The sequence below is a fragment of the Pezoporus occidentalis genome, unplaced genomic scaffold (assembly GCF_034315485.1).
Source record: "Pezoporus occidentalis ecotype Australia unplaced genomic scaffold, CSIRO_AGI_Poc_V1 ctg153, whole genome shotgun sequence".
Taxonomy (NCBI): domain Eukaryota; kingdom Metazoa; phylum Chordata; class Aves; order Psittaciformes; family Psittacidae; genus Pezoporus; species Pezoporus occidentalis.
This window is the reverse complement of record NW_026913350.1, coordinates 551,150-577,733: the sequence shown is the minus strand read 5'-3', so window position 1 is coordinate 577,733 and position 26,584 is coordinate 551,150. Positions and strand designations below refer to the sequence as shown.

Below are 26,584 nucleotides of genomic sequence, written 5' to 3'. Positions count from 1 at the left end.
TTCTTCCTGGAAGCGCTCAGCCACTTTAGAGCGGGGATAGCTAAGAGGAAAACATGAGTGAGATCAAGTTTTCCTACCTTCCCAAAATGGACTTGCTGTAAGCACGGACTGCTTGTTCCTCATTGCCTTGACCCCCGTGTACCATCTCGCGTAGGCACAAAGCCTTGCGGGGCTGTAGGAGCGAGCAGGGGGGTCAGCCACTGGCACAAGCTCAGAGCAGAGCATCTTCAGCATGGTGGGAAACTTCATTATACATTGATGATATGAAAATCTTTCTTATGCAAATGAGGTTTTCGGTTTCAGCAGCTCCTCAATCTCCAGATCCTAAGTTTACTTTTCCATGCCACTTATCCAGACCTTTCCTTCTTCCTTCCTCAGACTTTGGAGGGTCGCCTGCTCATTAAACCATTATTCAGGCTTTGCAGCCCTGAGAGGCTGTGGGGTTTCAATTATTTCTGCTTCTCCATTAGACCTACAGATTTTAGGCAGGAAGGCGAAGTGTGTCAGAAATTGGCTGGATCCGGCTGAATTCAGACATAGGATTTGGGTTTCTCTGCTAATGTTGGTCTGAGATGCACTGGGACATGGAGGGGTTTGCTGAGCCCTCATTTGGTGGTGCAGTGTAGAGGGGAAACCTCAGGAGAATGCAGTGAAATTAAGCCTGGCCCTTTTCCCAGCAAACCTGGTTCCCTGGATTCTTTACTGCCACGCTCCTACATCCAGACTGAAATCCAGCTTCTGCATTGCTTAGGTGGTCTCTCCTCAAGGGCAGTTCATCACTTCACAGAACTCAAAAGGCACAAAACAGCCAAAACTCTTAATTCTCTAACCACCTTCTATCACTTTTCATAAGAATTACTAGTGAATTTAAATCCCAGGAATACATGGACTGGCCTTTGTCCTCAGTTGTATGATTATTCTCTTGATACCCCTGTCTATCCTCAGTATCATAGCAAACTCTGAGCCAGTGATGACAAAGGGACCCAAGGGGTGTTGTGGGCTGCTTGTATTCCTGATTCAGGTCTTGGGGTAAAAAGCCAGCTAGATAAGTCTATGGCTGGGCTGCTGCACCCCAAAAGTAACAAGATAAGTTGTGGGTTTAATGCTATAGAGGTCAGTGTCGCACTGCATCTGCCGCCTCCATCCCTTTCATCTGGTGAAGGTGAATGTGTGGTTGTTATTTAGATAGTGGGGTTCACAAAATAGGTTGTGAAACTCAGGCCTTCTAGAAGCTTTCAGGGGGTTCAGGAGGAACACCCTGGGCTTTTGGCTGGTTCCTCCTGCCCCAAGCTGCTTGGAGATGCCCAGGAAAAGGTGTTGGATGCAAAGGCTCTCCCCATTCCCTGCTATTCAGTGTTGTGGCACTGAGGACTGCAGGGATGCAGTGATTGACCTGGGACCGGTGCAGAGGGTTTGCCACTAACAGCAGAGTGTTCCAGAGTTTTCCATGAGGCATCACTTACTCTTTAAATAGCTGCCTATGGGTTTCCTGTGTTCTTTCCTGCCCTTTATTCAGTTTTTTGGGGGGTTTGTTGCCTTCTGGGGAGATTTACTAATGTAAAGCTCTAGGAAAACTGGAGGTGGGGCTCAAATGAGTTGAATAGAAATGAAAAATAACAAAGTTCCAGTACGTTCACGTGTTTTGGAAAGCACTGGGATGTGCTGTGACTCTGTAACGGGCTGGTTTGCAGTTGCCACCCTATTGCCACAGGGGAGTAAATCTGATAAACTCCTATGGAGGCAGCACAGGCACACCGGGTTATATGAGCTGCCGAGGAGCAAGTTAAGGGTGATGAGCTGGCTGGGTGTGAGGAAGGATGGAGAGGTGATGGCTGTTCCTTGAGGGGATGATGAGTATTGTGTGGTGTTTGTGGAGCAACTCTCCTTAGAAGAGCTCTTCACAGCAGTTATTGTTTGTACATGCGAAAGTAGCTAAGGGATTACTCCAATTTGAGATCTCTTGGCATCCCATCTGGAGTGCTGGTCTGAAAGGGGAGGTTTCTGTTGCGGGGGATGTCAGGGCTGGTAGGGGCAAGACAAAGCGTTCCTGTGCGTATTTGCACCCACCAGAAATGCGTTGGGTCTTTGCACATTTTTAAGGGAAAATGCAGTTTTGGTCATGTTTGAAAGAAAAATGCCTTCATTTTGAGGACTTGGAGTGCTTGACTTTGGAACAGAACAGTGCAAGGAGAGGTCAGGCTAGAACCCAGTGCAAAAATAGAGTTATAGATACCTGCAGAAGAATGTGAAGCTTTTCAGAGCTGGAAGTTGAGCTGGGTGTTTAACTGCCTGCCCCAAACTTGCCCATAGCGCTCAGGTATTTCCTTCATGACTTTCTCAGGCTAAAATTAACAAAACCTAAAGATAAACCACTCTTCCCTCTTATTTCACCACTGTTTACATGAGGAAACTGGCTGGGACACAGCAGGGTGACCACTGTAGCCTGGAATAAGCGTAGGCTTCTTCTGGAAGTGAGGAGCTCTGCTGGATGCTATCCTGCAAGTGTTTCTGGCCAATGTCCTTCTGTGGAAAAGTGCGTGCCTCAGTTCCCACTTCTGTAAAATGGGGTTAAAAATACCCTGCCTCCCTCCCTCCCAGGAGCATTGCCACACTCCCTCCGCAGCAGCTTGTAAAACACCACCGAGTTCTTTCCACCACTGTGAAAAATGCTAAATAAAGGTACATTGATACTATTTTAGATAATATTCTATACTAGAATGAATGGCTACAAATACCTCTGCAAACATACTATGGTAAAGATGTGCTGTTAGGGTTCATGAGCGCTCTAGGCTGGGGAAGTGATTGCTTTTGAGCACGGATGGCCCAGCAGCCACTCAGAAAGCTGCCCAAATGGGTAAAAGAGACCCAAGACTCACCTAAGATCTTCCTCACATCATACAAGTAGAGCTGCCAGCAGCACGGGCTGGATCTTCACATCTGATAGCATCCTACGGTAATGACTCAGTGTCTAATGAGTTTACTGCTGTGGTTTGTACCATTACGAAGGTAATCCTTTTAATTCAAGGAGCATTTATTAAAACCAAACCGTTGCTGCTTTTGCAAACCTGCTCTGAATGGCGCCGTTTGCATTCAGGCGGGTGAGGAAGGCTGAAACCATTGCTGCCAAAGTGAAGGACTTTTTCATAACCCTAAGGCAGCTCTGTGCTGAAGAAAACGCCTGCAGTGTTGGTTTTATTATGCATTATGCAGGGTTTAGGTCTTTAAAGAAGTTAAGGGAAAGTCCCAGATGAGGACTTGGTTGCCTTCTGTTCTCCATGGAATGTAGCTGCTTTTCACTCCTGCCTGTAACTCATTGCCATAGACATGGTCTGCTGCCTTTGTGTTTTGATCTATCTTCCACCTATGGGGATTTGCTGCAAAGTGAGCAAATACTTTGCGTTCGTATTTGCATTCATCAGAATTCAATCTTATTCTGAAGCCTGGAAATGGATTGCCAAAATGTTAAACCAGCAGTTAAATCTTTCTAAGTAAACAGGTGTAAAGGCAGAAATGAAGTCTGGGAATAGAACAGAAAGCCTCCAATCCCACTTCTTCTCAGCTGGAAATCTCTGCTGGCTGTCAGGGTTGTCTCTTGCTGGTCCTGGGAGCCTTCTGGTTGTGGATGTGTCAGTCTTGTCAAGCACAAAACTTGTCAGGAAAGAATCTAAGCTGGACATTGGTGGCTAGTTTTTATTTGGGTTTTTTTCTTTCTGAACCCATTTTGTCCATCTTGGAGCGATACCTTCCTGAGTGAACAGTAATTTGGTCATGTGGAATCATAGCATCACAGCATGGTTTGAGTTTGAAGGGACCTTAAAGATCATCCAGTTCCAATCCCATGGGCAAGGACACCTTCCACTAGAGCAGTGGGCACTGGCACAGGGTGCCCAGAGAAGCTGTGGCTGCCCCATCCCTGGCAGTGTTCAAGGCCAGGTTGGACACAGGGGCTTGGAGCAAGCTGCTCTAGTGGAAGGGGTCCCTGCCCGTGGCAGGGGTTGGAGCTGGATGAGCTTTAAGGTCCCTTCCAACCCAAACCAGGCTGGGATTGTATGATTCCATGTCAGTCCAGTCCCAGCAGCAGTGGGGATGGCCACAGCCTCCATCTGCCCACATACTGAGAGCAGGCTTCCCGCAGCCCGAGTGGGGAGAGCAGTGTGGGAGCCCCCAGAAAACACACCCAGAGTTTCATGTGAATGGGAACTGCAGCTTTGCATGCCTCAGACCTCAGATAACTGAATGAACGTGAGTGCTGAAGCGGGGGGGTGTGATGTAGAGAAGCTCCAGTGCTTGGTACTTTCCTGCTTTTGCACCAGGTGGGTGGCAGAACTCGCATTGCCTTTCACAGGACAGGACAGAGCACCTGGAGGGGTCATTCCGTCCCACCTTGCTGAGTAAAATGATTTGCATCTTGTACTCAAGAAAGCTGCTTTTGGAATGTGGCACTGGGATAGCCTGGTTTCCATCTCTATTCAAGGGTATGCTGGTGCGTGCCTCTGTGTAGAAGGTACCTGCCCATGTCCAACACTTAAAAAGTGATATTTTGATTCCATTTCCATCTCTGCTTGCATTTGCACTGTGGTGGCCACTTGGTGCTTGGGCTGTCACGGGGAGGACCCGTCCGCAGTGCCAATGAGCCCGTTTGCGCTCTGGGTGTGTGCATGTGTGAGAGCAGGCGCAGGGGATGTTTTCCATTGAACGGTGTTATTTCTGGCGCTGCTGCTTTTTCTGTAATCACTGTGGAAACTGTTATGCTTGGGGGTTCATCAAGGAAACACTGTGAAGTTCTTCAAGGGAGAAATATATTAAGCAAGTGGCTGTGATACTGGTTTCATAAGGGCTCACTTTAATTGGGAACAGTGTATTTAGGAGATTTTCCTTGGCTGTGTTTCTGATGGAGTTGAGAAACAGCTGAAGTGAAATGGCAGAGAAGAGCACCCAGGATACTGGAAAAGGGGAATTTTGGTGCTTGAATTGTGGTGCTGTGTTGTATGATGGTGCTTCAGGAAAAAAAAATAGCATCCGTTAGCTTTTATTATGAAGAGGAAAGAAATTTGCAGATGATCTTAAAGAAATATGAGAAGTTACAGATGAATGTATATGGTGATAGGGGGTTTTAGACCTATTTACGGGTGTCCTGCTCCATTGTGGCAACAAATGGCTCTGTTAGAGTAGATGGGCATGGCTTCACCACGTGGCTGAGGCTGGATTTGGGATGATGATGTGCCGTGGTGCCCAGATATGGGAGCATCTCCTGTGCAGTATGCACAGGGTGGGAAGTGTGGTGGGAGAGCCCCTGGACCTGCTGCTGCTGGAGGAGCCACCTCCAGATAGGAGCTGCTCCACAAAGACCGGAGTTTCTGTGCCACAGCTTCGTGTGCAGTGAGGTGCAGCTGACGTGCAGGGGGTGTTGGGTGAGGAGAAGCTCCCCATGACCCTGCTTCAGTGAGTGCTTGAACCCAGAACCCCCCATGTGCTGGGCTGCACCCCAGAGCGTGAGCAGCAGCTCAGGGAGGGGATCCTGCCCCTCTGCTGCGCTCTGGGGGGACCCCCCTGCAGTCCTGATCCAGCTCTGGGGCAGGGGGTTGGAAATGGATGGGCTTTAAGGCCCCTTCGTACCCAAACCAGGCTGGGATTGTATGATCTGGGGAGAGAGGCATACAGTCAATTACTGCAGGGAGAGGACCTTGTGCAGCTGGAGTGTGCTGTTCCCATGCCATGCAGCCTGTGCACCCCAGGCTGTTGTCATCCCATGGCCAAAGGGAGCAGTGAGGATGTTCATCTGACTGCTGCAGCTCCCCACCAGTGCTGGGCTGTCTTCTCTTCCTGTAATGTATTAGTACCAGAGTGATACGCATGGGCTGTGCTTAGCATGGCATTCCTCCCAGAGAACATGACATTTCTGTATGGATGTGGGGCCAACACTGTTCACAAATTGGGAAGGAGCTTTTGGGGAACTTTAAAAACTCATTTTGTAGGTGCAGCACAGTGCAGACTGGTCCTGAGTGCTTGCATGAGGTTGTGGAGAACTGGCATTCTGTGCAAACATCAGCTATTAACCCTCACTAAATTACAATTTGAATGCTTGAATTTCCCCAATTCCTTCTCTGATGTAGGAATAAACCCCTTATTTCTCCTCTATGCTTCACATACTGGGGGTATCATTATTCCTTGTCAAGGAGCTGATCTAACCCAGTTCAGAGGTTGGATTATGCCCTTGCTGCTTCTCAAGGCACAAGGACCTGACATGCTCCATCACATCAGTTCACCTTGCTCAGCAGCCTGTCTCTGGAGGATGCAACAAGCTTTGCAACACATCTCCCATGGGATAAACTTCTGTCGTTCTGGAGGTTCTTGTTCAGTATCATTAATCACTTGTCCATAATCAGAATATCTCCATCACATACCAGAAATTGCAGGTATTGGGCAAGCTGGCTGTGTAGTCCCAGCTTCAGGGAGCTTAGCATCACAGGGAGATAGCACATGGACAGGAGGAAAACAAAGGGTTATTATAACGGCCAGGAGGTGAGGTGGGTTCACCAGCTTTCATGTCTGCCATATATTTTATTTGTGGTGCTTCAGAGTGCTCCTTTTCATTGGCATTTGTGGAGAGGCTGCTACCGGAAAGAGGAAGGGTGGTTTTGTCTATGCTATACATATTTGATGTTTTGCATTTTAATAATTACCTGAATAATTTACTCAAAGTCGCCTCTCACTTTATTTTGGGATCTCTGGAGGCATTCTGTTTGCTTAACACTCTGAAAGTCCTCACAGCATTCAGCGAATGATTTATGGCTATTGATTTGTACAGCACCCAGTACGAGCTTCATGGCAGCGGTGTGCAGAAATGATGGCTCTTCCAGGACCGCTTCTCCCACCATTGAAACAGAGCCTCCTCTGATTAACAGGAGAGCAGGGAGTGAGATGGACAGATCCGTACAATTTGATGACCTCAGCAATTAATTATTTATTGAGCTTTTAATTTTGCATCCATCATTCCAGCTCTGTCTCCCCTGACTTTCCAGAGCAGTTGCACAGGGAGGTAAAGCATCAGCAGATACCTTTAGGAGGGAGGTTCACAGCTTTGTTTAGAGCAGCCCGGAGTGCCTGTGCTAACCTCTGAGACTCGGGAGAGGAGCTAATATCTACCTTGCCCCTGGGTACTTCAGGTCTTCAGAGGCCCTGAGTCTTAAGCCTTTATTTAAGAGCTGTGTTTCCCTAGTACTGCAAGCTGTTAGGCAGATGACAGTGTTAATCCATCCTGGCCCTGGAGCTGGTGTGCGTGTAAGCCTCTATTTCCTCTGGCTGTGGACAGAGAGGGGTTGCATTGTTGTATTTAGCATCTCATGTCACATGAAAACTCTGCTTTCCTTGGGTCTTGTGCCTCAGGGCTCCCAGCAGATGTCTGCAGGTATCAGGAGGGCAGTTTTTCTAAGCACACAAGCAACTGAGGATGCTTTGTCTTGCTTTTTAGCTTTCCCCCGTCTTTTTGGAAGGATTAAGGGTGGTCTCAACTAGTAGAAGGTCACTAAGGTTTGGGATAATCTGGTGCTGTCAAGCATCAGCTTTTGTGGATGTGACTGTTTCCTTCCTCGGCTGTATTGTTTTGCTCGTGGATTCGGGATCGCTGGGTCCGTGACTCAGGAGATATCTCATGATACTCATGGGATTCTCTTCTTCCTTTACTGCCCGCAGCACTTGTGGGACCTCTGCACACCTGCTCCTTTCCAGAATCTCCGGGAGAGTTGGGAGCTTGTGTGTAAGCCCCAGAACTGTGGAGTCTCCTACACTTGTGCTTTTAGTTACTGGATTTTATTGAGGCCACTGGGAAAATGTGCAGGACAGGAGAAAAGATGGGTCTTCTGCTTCCATCCAGACCCTAGCTGAAACTCTGCAAACTATGGTGGAGTGCATGCAGCAGCAGACTGGGATTGAGAAGACCCAGTCCCTCTGCTTCATCCACTACAAGCAGTGGGTATGTCAGTCCATCCAGCTCCCTGATGCCTCCCACTGCTATGATGGGTGCAAGCCATTCATTGTTTTGGGGTAAAAAAAAGGCACAAATTATTAAGGAGCCTTCATTACGTGGACAGATCCTGCCACATGGAACATGGGATTGTTCCATGATACGGGAAATGAAACAGCACATGAAGAGCTTTTTGTAGTAAAAGTGCTTTCCTCCCAGGTTGGACAAGTGAACTGTTGAGTCTGGTTCTTCCATCCTCCATTCCTGAAGGGATGCTGCATGACCCTTCATGAGTCCAAGCATTAAAACACAATTCATGCGCTGGGCTCACCCCACAGCCAGCTTCAGGCTGGTTCAGAGCAGGCATCAGTGCCGGGAACAGCACCGTGGGGCCCCTGCATCAGATCACCGAACCCTCTTACCACACACTTTCTTTTCCTCTTTTGGGGCTCCAGTACGTTATTGATGAGCTGGGCTCATTTGCTCCCAAAGATCCACTTTGCAGACTGTTCCGTTCGGTGCTGGGGGGAGAAGCTGATGGGAATCGCCACCATAAAATGTTAATTAAATGCCAGGCAATAATTTGCAGCAAGTAAGTTGCGGTGCCTGCAGTACGCTGCTGACATGTGCTCACAGACCCACTGGGCCATTAGTGACTTTGAGAGCCAGGAGAAAAACACAGGTCCGCTTCCCTTGGTTTCTACTCTTTCAGTCCAGGGCAGAGAGACCGATTATGTTTAATATTTTATAGCAGTGCATTGTTGCCATCCTTCCTGTGAGTCATTTTCCCACAAGAAACGCATGTTATTTAACCCCTTTTGAGGGTTTATAGGTGGATTGTAAATCTTCTGCAGAAATGGTCTTTTATGTGCTGTGTTCATGCCACTGCATTGCTGCACAGTGCCAGGAAGCAAAAGCTGCTTGAATATTCAGCCCTCCGTAGGCTTGGAGGAAGGCATAGACATCCCAAAATCATAGACTCACAGAGTGGTTTGGGTTGGAAGGGGCCTTAAAGCTCATCCAACGGACCAAGTTGCTCCAAGCCCTATCCAACCTGGCCTTGAACACTGCCAGGGATGGGGCAGCCACAGCTTCTCTGGGCACCCTGTGCCAGCGCCTCAGCACCCTCATAGTGAAAATCACTTGGAGGTGTAGACTTAGGTTTGAAGCTCTTACCCAGGCTTCACCCCTCTTTGTGGTGGTGTTTTCCTTCATGTCTGAGGAAATGCTACTGGAGCCCCATATGGAGAAAATTAGAATCTGCATCCTGGTAAAAGTGTTTCCAACCCAGTAGCGTGAGGATGTTTCTCCAGCCTTGCGATGTTTCAAGTGATGGGATGACTCTTAGTGGAGGGATTTCCAAATGTTCATTCAGCTCTTCCCTTTCCCCATTTTGCCCCATCCCATGAAGGTGTATGGGCTTGTGCAGGTACCTTTGGATTCTTGCTTTTCACATGCTTGCAGTTTTGCAACCCCCAAAACATCTGCAGTGACTTCACTAAATGATATCTTGAAGCCTTTCCAGGTAACTCACTAATTGTCTTGGGGCATTCCTTGTGTTTCCTCTATGTTTCTGACCAAAGAACCTGGACCTGTGCACAATTCTACGTATTGTTATACTGATTTTCAGCAGGCCTCCTGCTATGTAACCTTATGGGTTTGAGGACAAAAATACGCGTTTCATTTGAATAACTGTAATGGAAACTTTCTATGGAAGGAAGGTACCCCAAAAAAACCCTGAAAGAACAAAGTGATCGCCTTACAGAATTACTTCCTTTTGCTGCATTGTTTTCCATTTGCATCAGCCGTTTGCCTCCTTTGGGCTGTGCAGTTGTGGTTCTTTGGTGTGTCATCCAGCAAAAGGAGAGCAGAACTTTTGTGCACGGAAGAGAATTGCTGCTGTTATTTTCCCTCTCCCATAAGGGCAAACCCCCCCCCCCCACAAACTGAGTCTGTGCCATGAGTGGAATTGAGAAATCACAATTAGTCTTGGGTGCTGTGCTCAAGGTTACGCTTTTGCGTTGTCCTTTGGATGAAAAGGTTGAAGGAAGTGAGTGGTAGCATAGAAATTGCTCATCTGTGGGAGCTTCAAGGCCGGGGACATGAGAATACTGTGGCATTTCAGTACGTGCAGTGCGGTGATGCGCTTCGGTTGGAGCTCGTTTTGTTGTAGGGTAGCTTTATCAGGCCTTACAACCCTCCGAAGATTCTGGCTCCTGCTGTGGACCTCAGTGTGAGCCCACAGACCACTGCAGGGAACTGCAGGAGGTGTCATCTCTCCCCTCGCTGCTGATGGGGTGAGAAGAGTGGTGTGATCTTTCTGGTTGCTCGCTCTTGGGAGGAGCCTGGGCATTTGTATTTTGGAGGTTGGAGTTCATTTTGCACTGATTAAGCAAAGGTTTTTATCCTACTGAGTCATTAGGACATATGTTTGGCCATCTTACTTTTTACTGAAATAACAGCCTCGAAGATGGTTTCTGCTGAGGGATGGAGGCCAGCGTTCTGCAAAGCGTTCTGTTTGCTTTCTTACACTCTTTTCTATAACTGATTACATCCTAAACTTAAGCCCCACGAACTCTTGGTTCAATCTTAGTTCATAGCCTCGCTCCACTTCCCTTAGTTTGGCAGAGTACTTTTGCTCTGCAGAAGTGTCACTTCCCCGTATTTCTGACTCTCTTTGCTCCTCTTAGTGATTTCTAAAGGCACAGGCCATGCTTTTTAACTTCTACAATACTGAAGTAAAATAAAACCAAGGAGCACCAGAAATGTGCCATGTGAATAATTTTTCTGTTATTCTTGGTACGTTGTTGATAGGGCTGTAGGAAAGATGAATGAGTAGCTGTAGAGACTGCCATAGACACTATGTCATGCTTGACAGCAGAGTTCTGTTAAGAACATTGTGTTTATAATGTGTATCCAAAACTTGGGAAGGGGGGGGGCTGCTGATTTCCTGAGGGTCTTTGAATCAAGACATCACAGTGCTGGTGATGCTGAACCTATTTGCTGCATTGTGTGGGCTGGAGAGGTGGTTTCGTACCACCTTTTTGCTACAACTCTTGGTTTGAACTTGCTGTTCAAACCAGTTCATGCCTGATGAGTAATTGCCCAGATGAGAAAGACAAGAGCTTCTGGTCTCCTTGGTCATACAAAAAGCTGTCTAGAAGTTCATAGCTTAATTGATAGTAATCAACCTTATGAGAATATCATAGAATCCCAGTCTGGTTTGCATAGGAAAGGACTTGAAAGCTCATCCAGTTCCAACCGCCTGCATAGGCAGGGACACCTTCCACTAGAGGAGGTTGCTCAAACATAGAATATAGAGCCTGATAAAGGTCCAAAGTGCATATTTGGAGGAGAATCTAGGGAAGTTTTCTTCTCAGCTACTCATGTCTGATTTCAGAGCACCACAGACTGCTGGACTTGTTTTTCCTTTCTATACTAGCTTATGACTTGCAGTATCTTATGCTAAAAGTGCATCTTGATCACCTCAGACCACAGCTGCTGGCTTCTGCATGGCTTCTTGCTTCCTGCCTGGGAATGTGAAAATAACTGGTGATGGTTGGTTTAGGAGAGGTTCATGGGAAACAAAGAACCAGCTTGGGGAGGTTGTCTGTTTCCCCAAAGCAAGAGATCTGTGCTAAAGGGAAGCTGCTTTCACCTGGAAGCACCAGCTCCCCATGGGTCAACAGAGGTAGCCCAGCCTGGCTGTGTGGTCAGCCCGTCATGATGTGGCTTTGGTTTAATTCCCTAGAAGATGACAAGAAAGTCCTGGTTAGGCATGATCTTAATCTTGACATTGATGTTAATTAATCCTGATTCATTGTTATATGAGTATGAGGCCAGGCAGGAAATGAGCAAAAAGCATTACTGAGAAAAAAAAGTAGCTCTGATTTCACACTTGAGGGTGTGGGGAGGGAAAGCTTTGAAGATGCTATGTTCTTGCTGCAGTATAATATATTAACTTTTTGGGGTTTGGCTCATGAAGTACTCTTTTCCCTCACCCGCAGAAGATTTGGATGTAATTAAGCTCAGAAGCAATGGCTCTTTCCAGCTCTTTCCTGTCAGCAGGGTGAAATAGCACATCAGTGGTGGATCTGATTTTTCTTCTTCCTAGCAGGTAAATACCCACTACAGAAATGTAGTCCCTCAGTGCTGTTACCTCCTGAGATCGGCAGCTTTGCTGGTACCTGTTCTCAGCTGCTGAATCAAGACCCTGGATGCTTTCAGTTGCTCATTTAAATAGCTGTTTCTTATCCTGCAGGTCTGCTTGGGATGCAGCACCTAAGTCTCCCCTGTTTAAGTTTAAACCCATCACCTCTTGTCCTATTGCTACAGTCCCTGATGAAGAGCCCTTCTTCAGCATCCTTGTAGCCTCCTTCAGACACTGGAAGCTGCTCTGAGGTCTCCACGCAGCTTCTCTTCTCCAGGCTGAACAGCCTCAATTTTCTTAGCCCTGTCCGCAGTCATTGCGAAGGAGATGTGCCAGGTGTCACTGTGCTAGACTAGTTGTGTGATTTACAAAGTTGTTTTCAACCTGAAATGGAGATTTTTCATCTAAATGGTTTTGCAAGCTTTTATACAACAAAAAAGGAGAAGCAGCAAGGCCCCTCCCTGCCTGAAGAGGATGGCTGGAGCAGTGGGCTGCCCAGTGTAGCTGATAGTACCACCACATAATGTAACGTCACAGGAGCAATGACCCTCCTCTGCTTTAGTGAGCACAGCTTGGCTGGGATATGAATTTGTAACCTGTGGTCAAACTGCTTTCACAGAGTCATTGCCTGGAGATAGAGCACGCATCCTCATTGGAGAGGGCGATAACAGCTGCTTTATCTCAAGTGCCTGGACAGCTGCTTCCACCCTCCTCCCTTTTCCCTTTTAATCTGGTATTCTCTGTTCAAAATCGAGAAGGGACAGATGCCCCCCCCCCGGTTAAGATTGATGTTACTTATCAACAGAAATCTGCCTGCTATTTCATAAGATGCTCCTGAACTAAACTGGGGTAAAGGCTGGAGCTTCAGTTTGTCAAAGACAGCATAAAGGAAATCTGTTGAGATGTTTATGCACCAGCAAGGGGGAAAGGCCAGCATTTACTCCCACTGGCGTTTCAGCTGCTGTGATTAGAGATGCTCTGAAGAAGCCTTGGTGGTAGAGGAGTGATACAGCAGTAATACTCTGCTAAAGCCAGGGCAGTTTTGCACTGGGTAGCATCACTGTCTGCTTCTGAAATACTCTCTTTACTGTTACTGCTTTTATTACTATTATTATTATTATCTTCCTATTGAAATGAAAATTCACTTCTGATGAAAGCATCTGTAGTACCTGTTCTAGCCCTGAGTTTTCCTGACTTGTCTATAGCCAGGTGGCAGCCAGGGCTTGACGATGCTTCAGTGAGCCCTGCTGTGGTCTCTTGAGAGCATTGGTGAAGATCTCAGCAGATAGCAGAGGCTGCCTGTTCACTGGGAGTGCAGAGGGAAGACTGTGCCTGGACCACGCTCTCCCTGTGCCTCTCAAAGGAAGGTGTGAGACCCTTTGCCAGCCCAGGTGAGGTGCCTGTTGCAGCCCTCGCTGTAGCATCAGCATCCTGCCAGACTGGGACAGCGCCTGTTTTTGCAGTCAGTGGAAATTGCTAGCAGTATTTGCTCTCACTCCTCAGCCATCACACTCCTGCCCTCCAGCCCCATCGGTATTCTGGTTACTTCTAATGAGAAATTAGTGCTGTGAGCATTGCTGTTGCAGTCTTTCACCTGCTAATGGGTATTTTGCATGTCGTGGGAAGGCAGAGTAAAACTGTTCTGAGATCCTATTATGTACTGACACAAGCAGTGAATCTGCAAATAGCTGAGTGAGACCTCTGCTGAATATACTTTAATATATCCCTAAGCAGAGATTACACCACTGGACAGGGCTTTTCTTTTATTGTGGCAGATCCTCTGTAGGCATTGACACACAACTTGGTCTCTTCAGGTCTCTTTCTTCTCCATAATCCTGACATAATACTACTCTTTCCCCTACCTGGTCTGCATAGACAGCAGTGGGGAAAGATGGGTTTGCTGTGTGGATCATGTGGTGGATGGGGCTTCAACTGTTGTAATGTACTTCTTCCCTTAGTCAGGAAACTTCCTAGTGTCTAACGTGTGTTCCCTGGTGCAGTTTAAGACTATGACATCAAGTGCTACTCTTGACAAGCCAAGAGGATAGTTTATTCCTTTCTCCTGTGACCCTGTTGATATGTTTGAAGACCGTTCTGATGCCTCCCTGTTGTCTTTACTCTTTAGTCCAGATGAATGTGATTTTGTTTCACTGATTTTTCCAGGCTGTGCTTTCTCAATCTCTGATCATTCTCGCTGCCTGCACTGGGACTTTCTCCAGAGCTTTATGGAAATGTGGTGTCCGATATCAGAACTCCAGTTGTGCTACGTAAATGAGAAGTTCCTTGGTGAAAAGTTCACCTCTGTCTGTATTGCAGCAAGACGTTTGGTTTTATTGCAGTAACGTGACTGTGTTCAGCTCCTGTTCAGTTTGTGATCCGTGGTGATCCTGAGATCCTTTTCCCCCCAGAAAACCCCAACTTTGTGAGCTGATAATAATCATTTCCCTTGCCATTGGTGATTCCTGTCTTAGCACTGCTCATCCATCGTTTCTGAATTGTCTTTCTCCTTGTTTTTTTCCAGACCATTTCTACAATTTATCAAGATCATTTTGAATCCTAATCCTGGCCTCCGAAGTACTTTCAGCCTGTCCCAGCCTGGTATCAGCAGCAATTGTAGTAAGCATTCTGTGTTCCATCATTCAAATCAATCTTAAAGATACCAAATTGTGCGAGAGCTAGGACACCTTGGGCACCCCCTCAATGCATCTTTTCCTTTGGCAGTGCACACTGTGGCAGCATCCTGCAATGATGCATTTGCCTTGCAAAAGGTACAAAAGTCAAAGCAGCTCCCTGGGATGATGAGGTTTGTGTCCAAAAGCAAGAGATTTCATCAGCCCTCTTGAAGATTTGTAGTGAGAAATTTGCTGTAGAGTCATGAAATCCCAGCTTGGTTTGGATTAGAAGGGGCCTTAAAGCTCATCCAGTTCCAACCCCTGCCGCGGGCAGGGACACCTTCTGCTAGAGCAGCTTGCTCCAAGCCCCTGTGTCCAGCCTGGCCTTTATGGCAGCACCTTGCATAATTAACAGGGTGACTCTACCTTTTCTCTAGTTTGAAAGAGTAGAAGCTGTGCTTCCTTCGAAAATAGGCAACTTTTCCCCATCTATTTGTTGCAGTTTTCTTTTTGCCTTTGTTCTCAATGGAAAACCCACCTCCTGTTCACATCCTGTAGTGTCCCTTTTGCAAATACTTCTTTCACAAAGAGTGTTTGGGGCTGAGATCCAGAGGGAAGGAAGGCAAATGCAGTTTGTTTCATGCCTTACTAGCCAAGGAGGCAGTTGTGGGTGATGGTGGGGGTGTGTTGGACTTGCTGTGGATGGCAGCAAGGCTATGTCCCAGTTGGTGTCTATGTCCTTCGCTTGCATTTTCACCCTCTGGCTCAAACACTGTGTTTCTGTGCCAGTGGACTATTACATAGGTTCATTTTGATGCAGATGGCAAAAGGTGTAGTATTCCGAGATTTAGGAATTTCCATGGGGTCTGATAAATGCAGCTTTATAGACCAAGCTCATATATATAATGCAAGGGGGAGAGCCAGCTGCTGCCCACAGAGACCAAAAATACAGTGGACAGCCACTGCTTATGTCCCTGTCACTGCTGAACAAATAAGAAATGGGAACAAAACCGGTGGATGGAGCCCAAATGAGTTGCAAATGAACTCAAATGAGAATTAGTTTCTTGGTTTTCCTCTCAAAGAGGAGTGTGAAGCTGGGGTTTGTTGGTAGCTGCACCTAAAGGTATAACTGTTTGTCAGAACAGCGCTCTGTTTCAAACCTTGTCTGCTCTGTGACATTTGCTGTTTCTGGAAATTAAAGCTTAAATGGGAAAACATAACTTCTACCTGCCATTCTCCTTGGAATTCAGAGCTTTGACGGTGAATTAGGATTTCCAGCACCTCTGCCATAGGGTCAGAAATACTGTTCCCGTGTTGCAGAGGGGTAAACTGAGGCACAGGAGGCCAGTATTGCGTTGGGCTCATAGAGTGAGCTGCATGAGAAATGCTGCTTCTCATCCCCTCCTCTGTGACCTGTGTGTCTTTACCAAAGTTCCAAGAATTTGAGAAGAAATGAAGTGCTGTGAACAAAAACTTGCAACTTGATATTTTCAAGGACTTCAACTACATAAAACTGATTTACTTTGGAGGAAAAAGCCTTAAATATCCCTGTAGAGAGTACATAATGTGAATGATTTTGTATTTATTCATTGCATTTCACTGAGTGCATGAAATCTTTCCTGACCGTAATGGAATTGCATTTTGATGTGCTATCTAGTATGGTGGTGTTATAAGCAGGTGCACAAAGGGAATTCTTTCTGGAGAGAAGGGAAAAAAAGCTTCTGATACCAGTAAATGATTCCTACCACTGCAATAATCCTAATCAGATTAATTAGGATTAATTTAGCCATCTGGCTTTTAATTATGTGAAATAAAAGCGCATCTAAGGAGTTTTGTTTGAAATCTTGATGAATTTTAGCAGTAGTTTTGGCTTGTTTCACATGGGGCAGTGTCTAAATCTCAGGCTGCTTGGGCTTTCAGGGAGAGTTGTGTTATATCCAGCATTTAGAGCCAGCCATTAGTTCTCCATCTCCTCTTGCATGTTGTGTTATCAGCAAATCCATCTCCTGTCACCTTTCCCATATTGCCCGTCTGGAGTTGACTCAGCTACCCCTGTGCTGGGGGGTTTCTTCTCACAGCTTCTTTTTTGAGGATGGTCCCAAATTTCCCCTCAGGCACAGCCTATTTCTGCTCCTGATCCTCTGGTATGGCCAAACCCCTTATCTGCAGCCTTTGCCCCATGCCACACTTGGCTTTCCCTCTCTGGAGCAGTCCCTCTGTAATTTTCCACTTGAGTCTCACCAGAAGCCATATCTTTTCTCACTTGCATATGCCACTGACTTTTCCCATCACGTTTTTCCCTGTTTTTCCCCCCCTTACTGTTTTCCATTTCTGAAAAGCTGTTCTGATTTTCACTAAACAAAACTGTATGGCTTTGCATATGTCCCTGCCCATATGTATCCGTGTATAGCGAAGGTTGGAGAACAGTAGCTGTCAGAGGAGGTAATTTTCCATCAGATTCATCCCTCTATTCTCATATTTATTCCTTGAAAGCTTCAATCAAAATATTAAGATGGCTTTGAGTTTTGCAAGTCTGAAAGACCATAAGATTTTCCCTGTGTGGATGCTATGACCATTACTCTACATCTTTATCAGTTAAATCATAGAATAGTTTGGGTAGGAAGGGACCTTCAAAGGCCACCTAGTCCAGACCCTCTGCAGTGGGCAGGGACATCTTCAACTAATTCTTCCTCACATCCAGCCTGAATCTTCCCTTTTAGTGTAAACCCATCACTCCTTATCCTTTCACAACAGGCCCTGCTAAGAAGTACCTCCCCATCTTTCCTACAGGCCCCTTTTAGGAACTGTGGAAAAGTATTTGCTCTTGGCACAGATTTCATTATCTGCAATGGTTTCTGGTGGATACCTGAGGACTGGATGTCCTCTCAAGTCCTTGTGTCAACTGGAGCCTATTTCAAGGGACAGGCACCCTATGGTGTTGGTGCAGTGATGCACCCTGCTGCCAAGGGCTGTTTTCCTTTCCTTTTCCATTACTTTGCTGGTGCAGAAGAGTGTACTGCACTGCCAGATCAGGCTATGTCAAGTCTTTGCATGGTTTCAGAGCAGCAACCAAGAGTTCACATTGCATCAGCATCCGTTTCAGACCCAGGGTTGGCTACCAGAAACCAAAACCCTTTTCCAATAGCTCTTTCTTTTCACTTTTTAGGGGGAAATATGCCTTTATTTCCAAAATCTTCATTGTCTCATCCCTTTACATTCCTGTCTTTAATCCTGGTATCTCCTTGAGGTGTTAAGATCCATTTTGTACTTCCCCCCCCCCTTTTGTTTTCAGTCTGTTCTCTTAGCTTGGTGGTGTGCAGTGATCCTGGTGCAGGGTGTGAAGTGCCTCTCCACAGAGGAGGGTGTATTGTTGCTTTTATGTCATCCTTAACCAGCGTAGAGAGGAGATGGTTTTTCACACGGTAACACGCACTCTATTTTAAGCTGCTTCTAAAAATGAAGCTGGTGTTGTGGCAGCAATGGTTTATATTTTAATTGGGGATGTTTTCTTAGGGAATGATTCATAGAGAGTTGAGCTTTCCTACCTTCACCCTGGGGTGAAACAACAGAGGTGAGTTGCTGCTCGTACAGAAAGGTCTACGTGGCCATGAGGACTTTTCTGATAAGCTCTATGATCGCTGGCTTTGCCCCTAAGGCTGAAATGTCACATTAAACTCTGGACCAGGTTTTTCTTCTGGAGGTGTCTGGTAGCTAATACAGCACATTCTGTATGTGGACAGTGTCCCGAAGTGCTTTGGAGAATGGATGCATTGTCACATCAAATGAGAAATAATGACTAAGGGAAGTAATGCAGAATGAGATGGCTCCTCTGGGAAATAAAGTGGAGATTTAAAACTTGTTGCAGGTGCTCAGAGCTACAGGGAAGAAGTAGAAGAGCCAGAGATACTGGGTGAGGAGGTGGAGCAGGGCATTACAGAAGTATCTAGAGAGCAGAAGATGACTCTGCCTTCCCGCACTGTCAAAGAATATCCCAACATCTTGGGGGAAAGAGCTTCCTTGCTGGGGAGACACAGAGGAGAGCTTTTACTTAAAGTGATGACTGTACTGGTATCCTTGTGTACCACAAATGGCCAAGAACTCCTGGCCATGTGGAGATGTGCACGTCTCGCTGCTAAACAACAGGAAAGCAGATCAAAGTAATGCAAGTTGTATGATGATGTACATAAACCCACAGTCAGATCCTGTTCTCTTTGAGGTCAAAGCCCTCTTGGTGTCAGAGAATTGGGTGCTAGTCTGTAATCTTCCACCTTCTCTCCTTCTCATATGAATTTCAGAGCTCTGAACCCTCAAAACCTCTTGCTTCCTAGAGCTTTCTATGGTGGCATTAACCTGCAGTACATTGCAATGAAGTAGTGATCCTCTTGTCTTCCTGGAAGAAGTGATGAGGATCCACCACCCAATTCAAGGGAAAGATTGCATCATAGGAAGTGGGAGGAAAATATTGCTTGCTTAAAGCATGGGTCTTTCGAATGGAAAAAGAGAAGCTTATCATGATGAAGGGAGGCAAAACAGGACGTCTGGGCTAAGCTCTGATACAGGCTTGTCTTGCAACACTTCTCCAGGATCCTGTGTTTCAGCTGTAATACAGGAACGATGCACTTCTATTTTTGTGGGGCTGTCTAGGGTTCGCTGGTGTTGCACTTGGGACCCTGGGCTAAACCAAGCTGTTAGAAATGTGTTGTTTCAAACTGGCAGTAGGGATGGGAGCAGAGGGTCACATTAGGCCTAATTCTGATTTTATTTACTGTGCATTTCAGGAATGGCTGCCTCAAAGACAGGAGTGACCCCAGTGCAGAAACAGTTAAAGAAAATTCCAATTGTTATCAAAGCAAAAGCGTGCAAGGCAGGACCTTTGCTGGGGCTGAGCAGAGGCATATTGTTTTTACTTGCAAGGGTACGGGCTTCTTAACCTGGTGTTTCCTTCATCTGTCTTCATTAAGGAAATGACAATTGGAGTGCAAATGAAGTACCCCAGGGAAATAAACCCCCTTCAACTGCTGATTATATCTGCCCAGCACTACAGTGCAGCTCTTTCAGACAAGTTTGTTCCTTGCGTTGCCCTCGGTGGTGGGAACAAGATCATCTTCAGAGCATCAAAGCCAGTGAGCGGGTGAGATAATGAAACAAGTGGGAAAAGCCCCGATCTCCCCTGTCTGTGCTGGAATGAAGAGGTTTAATTAGCTCACTGGATATGGGGGAGTGTCAGTGGTAACGTTTGTGCCCCAGTGCTGCTTGGTCAGGGGCTGAAGCAGTGCAGGGACTGGGGGAAGTCCCATTGCTGCCGCCAAAGTGTTAATCCCAACATAAACATCCCATTCTCTTTTGGAGAGGAGTTTCTCCGTGGCAGCCTGCAGGGCCGTCGGGTAAGACACGGGATTGTGTGTTCTGGCAACGGGAAATAAACACCCTTTCATATAATGGCATTCATTGAGCATTGTGCCTGGGAACTCATCGTGACACGAGTCAGCCCGGGGCTGGGGAAGCTTCCTCCTTTTGCAGCTCAGCAAAATATTTATACAGTGTCTTCTAGTAAACCAGTTCCTCCGTGCTGCTGGGGGAAGCAGCTCTGGAGCTGGTCTTAACGTCTGACCTTGCTTTGAGTCTCTCCTGAACCACGGAGTGCAGCTCAGCTCGGTTCAATGTGCCAGCCAGATGGAGCAGCTACCAAATTTGCTTCCCTCTTAGGTTTACTTTTTAAATATCTATAATAGGCCTGCAGATTTATTGTTGCTTTAAGGAACTGGAACAGAGCTTTAAAAGCAACAGCCCGCATACCCAGTCCTCCAGCCGGGCACTGGGGAGGTAAGATGCAGAGGCTGATGGTTGCGTTGTGTTGAACTTTGAGTCTTGGGTGCTGTGCACTCTGTGGTTATGAAGCCCTGTCATTGCTAACAATAAAATAATCCTTTTTTTTTTCTTCTTTTTTTTTCCCCTTGTTTTCAGTATTTAAGAATAACATTTAAAAAATCTTGGTGCTACAAAAAAAGAAAACCACTATGAATTTTGTCATTGGTGGATAGCCAGATGTGGGTAGTGGAATGTCAAGTAGCTTGCAAAGGATAGAAGTATGCCTTTCTTATTCCCCTTTGACTTTCAGCCCCGTAGTGTCTCCAGGACCAGAGAAAACAGTGATGGTTTCTGGCTCCCACAGTGTCACAGTCAGCCTCTGCAGCCCTCAAAACCAGTTGCAGCCAGCAAGTTTGTGTAAGATGTATTGGAGGCTGATTGAGAAGAGGCACGTTTCCAAGAACCCGCTGTGTTTTGGTTTGTGTAAGGTCTAAAATTTAAAATATGTTTCTCTTACCCCAAATAGATCTCAAATAGTAATTGTAGGTGGGGAATTACAACATCTATGGCTGGTTTTAGGAAGGGCCCACAAAGATGCGTTCTTGGCTCGTGATAGTCGGGGTATTTCTCATTGAAGTTTAGGCAATGAACCTTGGCAAGTAAGCATAGAAAAAAGGAACAGAATCTTAGAAGAAATCAATCACTGGAACATCTTAGGTGAGCACTGCTGCTTCTACCACCATTTGTAGTCTTTAAATCAAGACTGTTTTCTGTTTTCTTGAGAGATACTGGAGCTCAAGGGCAAGTAATAAGCTTGATGTAGAAATGTCTGAGAGGTTCTGCAGCCTGTGTTTAGCAGGAGGTCAGGCTTTATCATTTATCATGCTGTCTTCTGGTCTTAACATTTGAGGATCTCTGAAGACCCTTTTAATCTTCCTGGAAATGCTTACTCTGAAATATCAAGAGCCTTGACTACAGTCTGTTTCCCTGCAATCCTGTATCTTGCAGTGCCCCCCCAAATGTGAGCATGAATGTTGTTTGAGTTCAGTCTCGGGCTAAGAATAGGAACTGCCAAGTCAAATGCTGGTCTAACTGCACACCAGTTCATTGCTGTTAGGATGTGGCACCACAGAATAGCCCATGGAGCCCTCAAGCCCCTGCAGGTCATAGTATTTGGTTTGTAAGCTGTGCAACAGCTCACTGTGAAAACAAACTCTTATGCATCTATCATGCACTTCATATAGTTTTAATTTAACACTTTTGCATCCAAGCTTCAACTTCCCTCTTGTTTTGAACAATGTTTTTTATTATTAGTGGTATTTCTGGGGACCCTTCTCTTAAACTCCAGTTTTGGTTGTAAGAATGCCACATCCTTTGGCTGTGAGCAGGAACAGCATCTTCCAAACTGACTTTTAGGAGAAACGGAATCAAAAAAGGCATGTTTCTGTCATTTTGGGGATGTGGTCACATTGCTACTTGTGTGCCCAAGCATCCTCTCTCCGCAACCAAAGCGGGGCCATGTTTATGGCTTTCCTCCCCCATAATCCTGTTGTTCATGAATGAATGCAAAAGGCTCAAAGAGGAGCATTTTGCAAAGCAGAAAACCAAGGTCATAATTTCATGTTTCTCAGAAGAGGGCTTCTACCCAAATGGCCAATTAATTGCTTGAGTTCCTTCAGCTTTGGACCCTCTTGGTTTCAGGTGAGCAGGTCTGGTAGGCAGTGAGGCCTCACAAAGCCTGAAGGATGATTCAGCATCTTCCACCCCAGCTCAGGTCAGGCAATCGGTTCTACACCATTCTTGCAGCACCACCTTCTGGTGTGCAGCCCAGCACGATGGAGGAGCCATGGGTGATGCAGCAGGGGTGCTGGGAGGTGTGCAGAGAGATGCTCTTCACTTGCTGCAACCTGGAAGCAGAGAGGAGAATCTCCTGGGTAGCTCGTGATCATCTAAAGAGGTGGTGGAGGAGCTGGGGGGAAATCTTAGCATCCTTCATGGCGTGTTTCTCTGCAGGGTTTCTGAGCCCTCAGGGTGCTCTATGTTGCGCACCAGTAGGCAGAGTGCACAGGAGGTGTGGGACCACATCCTGTCGCCTGCTGCGGGGCACACCCCATGCGCCCAGAGCACAGGCTGCAAGCAAAAGGAAGCATGCAGGGAGGATTGCTGCTCTGCAGGCTGCTGTGCAAAGCAAGGGGCGAGCAGCAGATCCCATAGCTACCTGCCCCTTCACATCAAGCCGCAGCGGAGTTCTGTCCTGCTGTGCCTCGTTTGCCCACCCCAACAATTTAATGACTTGCTCTTGCAGAAGTTGTAGTGTTATTGACTTGCAACGGGGCTGATGTGGCTGGAAGCTCATCTGGGTGTTCCCCACTATGTCAATTGGTCTATTTAAAGACAGGAACTCTTCCTCCAAGCCTGGCCTCGCTGTTTCTTCCATTAACAGGTGATCTCCACGTTCCCCTTGTTAACAAGACATGACTGGAGCTATCCCTTCAGGGGCATGCAGAAACCTCATGCAACACCTTTTCTGAGCCTGTCCCCCACTGTTTTATACTTGTCCTGACATAACTGCCCTGTTCAGCTGCTGAGCAGATGAAAGACAGCCTCTGCTATCTGCTGCCTACAGCCAGTGAGTGGTGTCTGCAGTGACAGCAGTCATAAACCAGCCCTACACCAGTAAATGGTTGGCTCCATTCCTGTCAAGGCCTGTAGCTATTCTTTTTGTTTGCCTGTGAATGCTCAGGCATAAAGCAGGAATGCTGGCCCTGTAATAGATTTCTTGTCTTAATATATATATATCTTTTTAACCTTTCCTAAAGAGGCTGGAGGCAATTCCAGACTTGCCTCATCTACAAACATTGTTTAGCAGATTGAGGGTAAGGTAGAGAGAGAAGTCTTATTATAACACCCGGTGCTTCTATAGCAGTTTTAGCAGGCAGTCCTTGGACACAGCAAAACCAGCTTGTTATGGATAATGGAGGTGGGCTTCGTGTTAAGGTGGAGGTCGTTTTGGTTTGTTTTCAGTAGCCCTGTCAAGAAAGAGTTGCTGCTTTAGTGCTGTGCTTTGTAGATGGTGTTTTGCAAAACCTGGTTGGTTCTCTGGGATACAGCAGCGGGGAGCCCATTGTGAATCCACGTGTGAGGAGTGTGAGATGTAACCAAAGCAGCTGGACAAAAATCAGGGTGTCAGGACTCTCATAAACACCTCCTATTATTTCTCACGCTGATAAGGCTTGGTCAGGAGGAGAGGCGAATGTGGGTGAGAATCCATTTAGCCAAAAGATGTTAGTTTTAAGGTTGTTTTGTTCGGTTCTTTTAAAGTAGCCACTTAATCAAACATTCCGATGTATATAGCTGGTTGTGATCTTTGACCAGAGGATTTCTTGCTTCTTTCAAACACTGAGGGGTTTTGTGCTCTCTTAGCTGTTTAGTCAGTTCATCGTCAGTGGGATTTTTTGAAGCATTCTTCCTCTTGAGGCTTTGCAAAGCAGGAGGCACACAAGTGATTTCTGGATGTAGGTTCTCTGCAGGTTTAATGGCTGTTATTTTAACATCTTAGAAGAAAGTAACCTGCTTTTAAAGAAAAAAAAAAAAAAAACAAAATTGGAAGTGTTAATGAAAATCTTGGTCCATTTTTTCTTGCCAAATGCATTTAAATTCTTTTTAAATATCACCAAATAAACAGTTTGAAGCCTAACTAATTGCTGTTGAGCCCTAAGCGTTAAGCAGAAGGAATATGATCTCGGAGTTCCTGCATGACTATGCACAAGGATAGATCCAACTTTTTTGCTAGAGGTGTGGGACCATGCTTTGAAAAACATTTATTTGCCTGGAAATCTTTCCTATTCAACCTCCATATCATTGCCTTAATGCCATTCCAACTCAAAACCCTGATGAGCTCAGTTGTGAAGTGCCAAAAGATATTTTAGAAGTGTCTCTGCTCAGCAGTGTGAGCTCATTTCCATTTAAACAGAAGTTCACACTTTATTTCATTAGAATCATCGTAATAAAGGTACACATAATTGGCTGATTCTTAATTCATTAGCTATTAGAAACAAATTCCAGAAGTCTATTAGGGTTAGAAAGTTGAGCTTTGTGCCACTGAAGTGGTCTTGTTCTCCTGATCTATATTAAGGTGTCATTTTGCTTATGGCTTTGATATGTTAGGAATTCATCTGGTCGGTGGATACGATAGCAGCATATATCACTGTAGTCATGGGACAAGGGGTGATGGGCTTAAATTTAAGGGAAGTTCAGATTAGAGATGAGGAAGAAGTTCTTCCCCGTGAGGGTGGTGAGGCCTTCATTTGCCCAAAGAACTGGTGAATGCTCCATCCCTGGCAGTGTTCAAGGCCAGGCTGGACAGAGCCCTGGGTGACATGGTCTAGTGTGAGGCACTACAGTCCATTGGAAGCAGCAGATGCCAGAGTGAATATTCAGTCTCACTGCAGCCCTGTGCAGCAGTCAGGGATGGGGAATTTTTGATTGATACTTTAATCCAATGGGATTTAGAGAAGTGGAGACGAGACTCTGGTGCGGAGGGCGATCCTGTCTGGGGTGGTGAAGATGTGGAAAACCCTGCTCTGGGTTTTCTCTCATTCCCTAAGTGAGTGCCAGTGCTGTGGATTCCTGAGGAACAGGTTTATGAGGGGAAAAACCAGACTAGATGGACACAGAGCCCATGGGGTCCCTGTGTAAATATTTGCATTCATCTACAAGAACAATCTGTTAATAAGAGGCCAATCACCTGGAAATTAACCAAAACACATTCTGGTTCTCATTAAATGCTGCTTCGTTTCACTGGCATAAGGTATATTTTTGTATGTGCATACAAGGGAGTTTTGTAAAGCTTGTGATGACAAGGAAGCAAACACTGCCCAGACGATTCTTTTCTTCCTACAAAGCTGACACCATTCCCTCCAAACTCAGCCATGGCTTTTCTTTCTTTCCTCTAAAACAAATGCAGATCTTGATTTAAAATGAGTTCTGTGGTTTTTGTGACTTGCTTGGCCTCTACGGGCAGTCTGAGAGCTTGAAAATGGGACATCTCCCTCTGAACCCCCATGCTTTTGGTGTGAGGAACACCAGGGTCTTCCAACAATGACATGTCTTCACACCCTTCGTAGCTGCTTGCACAGAGCTATGCAGCTTGTCATTTGGACTCAGGGATGCTCAGATCTGTGTGTGTGTGCACAGACATCTGCAGGATAGATATTATACTTTCAAAGTGAGGTTTGGGGGCACGTTGCTGGGGAGGAGGAACTGTACGAGCTGCACCATCTCTAGCAGCTGGTTCTGCTTCCATCTGCCCAGCTCAATGCGGGGTGTTTCAGCAGCTCCACGTTGCCCTGAGAAAACGTTTACTTTGGGAAATGTTGTGTGAATGATACTGCCTCTTGCACCAATTCCCCTGCCACGTAAGGAAAACACAGCAAAGTCTTTATCGAGGATGCTCCTCAGGATGAGGGTGGCATTGGGGACACGCAGGTGCTTGCTCCGTGTGTGTGATCTGCTCTTTTCCCCACCATTTCAGTTACGTGACATAGTAGAAATGACTTTCAGTATATGGTCCCAGTGAGTCAAGACTGTTTCTGTAAGTAGGAGATTGCCAGCCTGGTGATAGGATCAGAAACGCTGGTTTTGCTTGTCGGGAATAAAGGGACCATTTTCTCCTCTTTCTGTCTGTCTTTTCATTGAGGATAGGAAAAACCCCATTGTCTTTGGTCCTGAATCAGTGAGGGAGGTTTTCCTTTTGGAAATATTTTCACTGAGGTTCCATGGGTTTTTTCACTGTCACTTTCAAGATCTCTTCTTTGTATTTGGCTAAATAAGATACAGACTGGCATAATACAGTGTTGTGCATTGCTGTTGTGTTTAGAAAATAACACACTACTTAGGAAGATCTGATGTATTTTTGTTTTTCTCATCAGGGGCTGTGCTCAGATGCAGTAATTTCCCCATCTGCAGCCTGCTTTTGTATCATCCTAACTCAGAGAATTAATGATAGCAGCCTTCCAGTATCAGAGGGGGGCCTATAAGGATGCTGCAGAG

At 46.1% G+C, this 26,584-nt stretch overlaps 1 protein-coding gene across 10 annotated transcripts in view; it reads left to right on the top strand.

The window, feature by feature from the left end:
- Positions 1–26,584, top strand: part of HIVEP3 (HIVEP zinc finger 3) — a 243,563-nt gene that overhangs the window by 144,228 nt on the left and 72,751 nt on the right. For 8 of the 10 annotated variants that reach the window (XM_062611392.1, XM_062611393.1, XM_062611389.1 and 5 more), the window contains one exon: positions 14,635–14,729. The exons of the other annotated variants lie outside the window; for them this stretch is intronic. The gene's annotated coding sequence lies outside the window, so the exon portion shown is untranslated. The remainder of the gene's footprint in view (positions 1–14,634; positions 14,730–26,584) is intronic. 10 annotated transcript variants of the gene reach the window in all.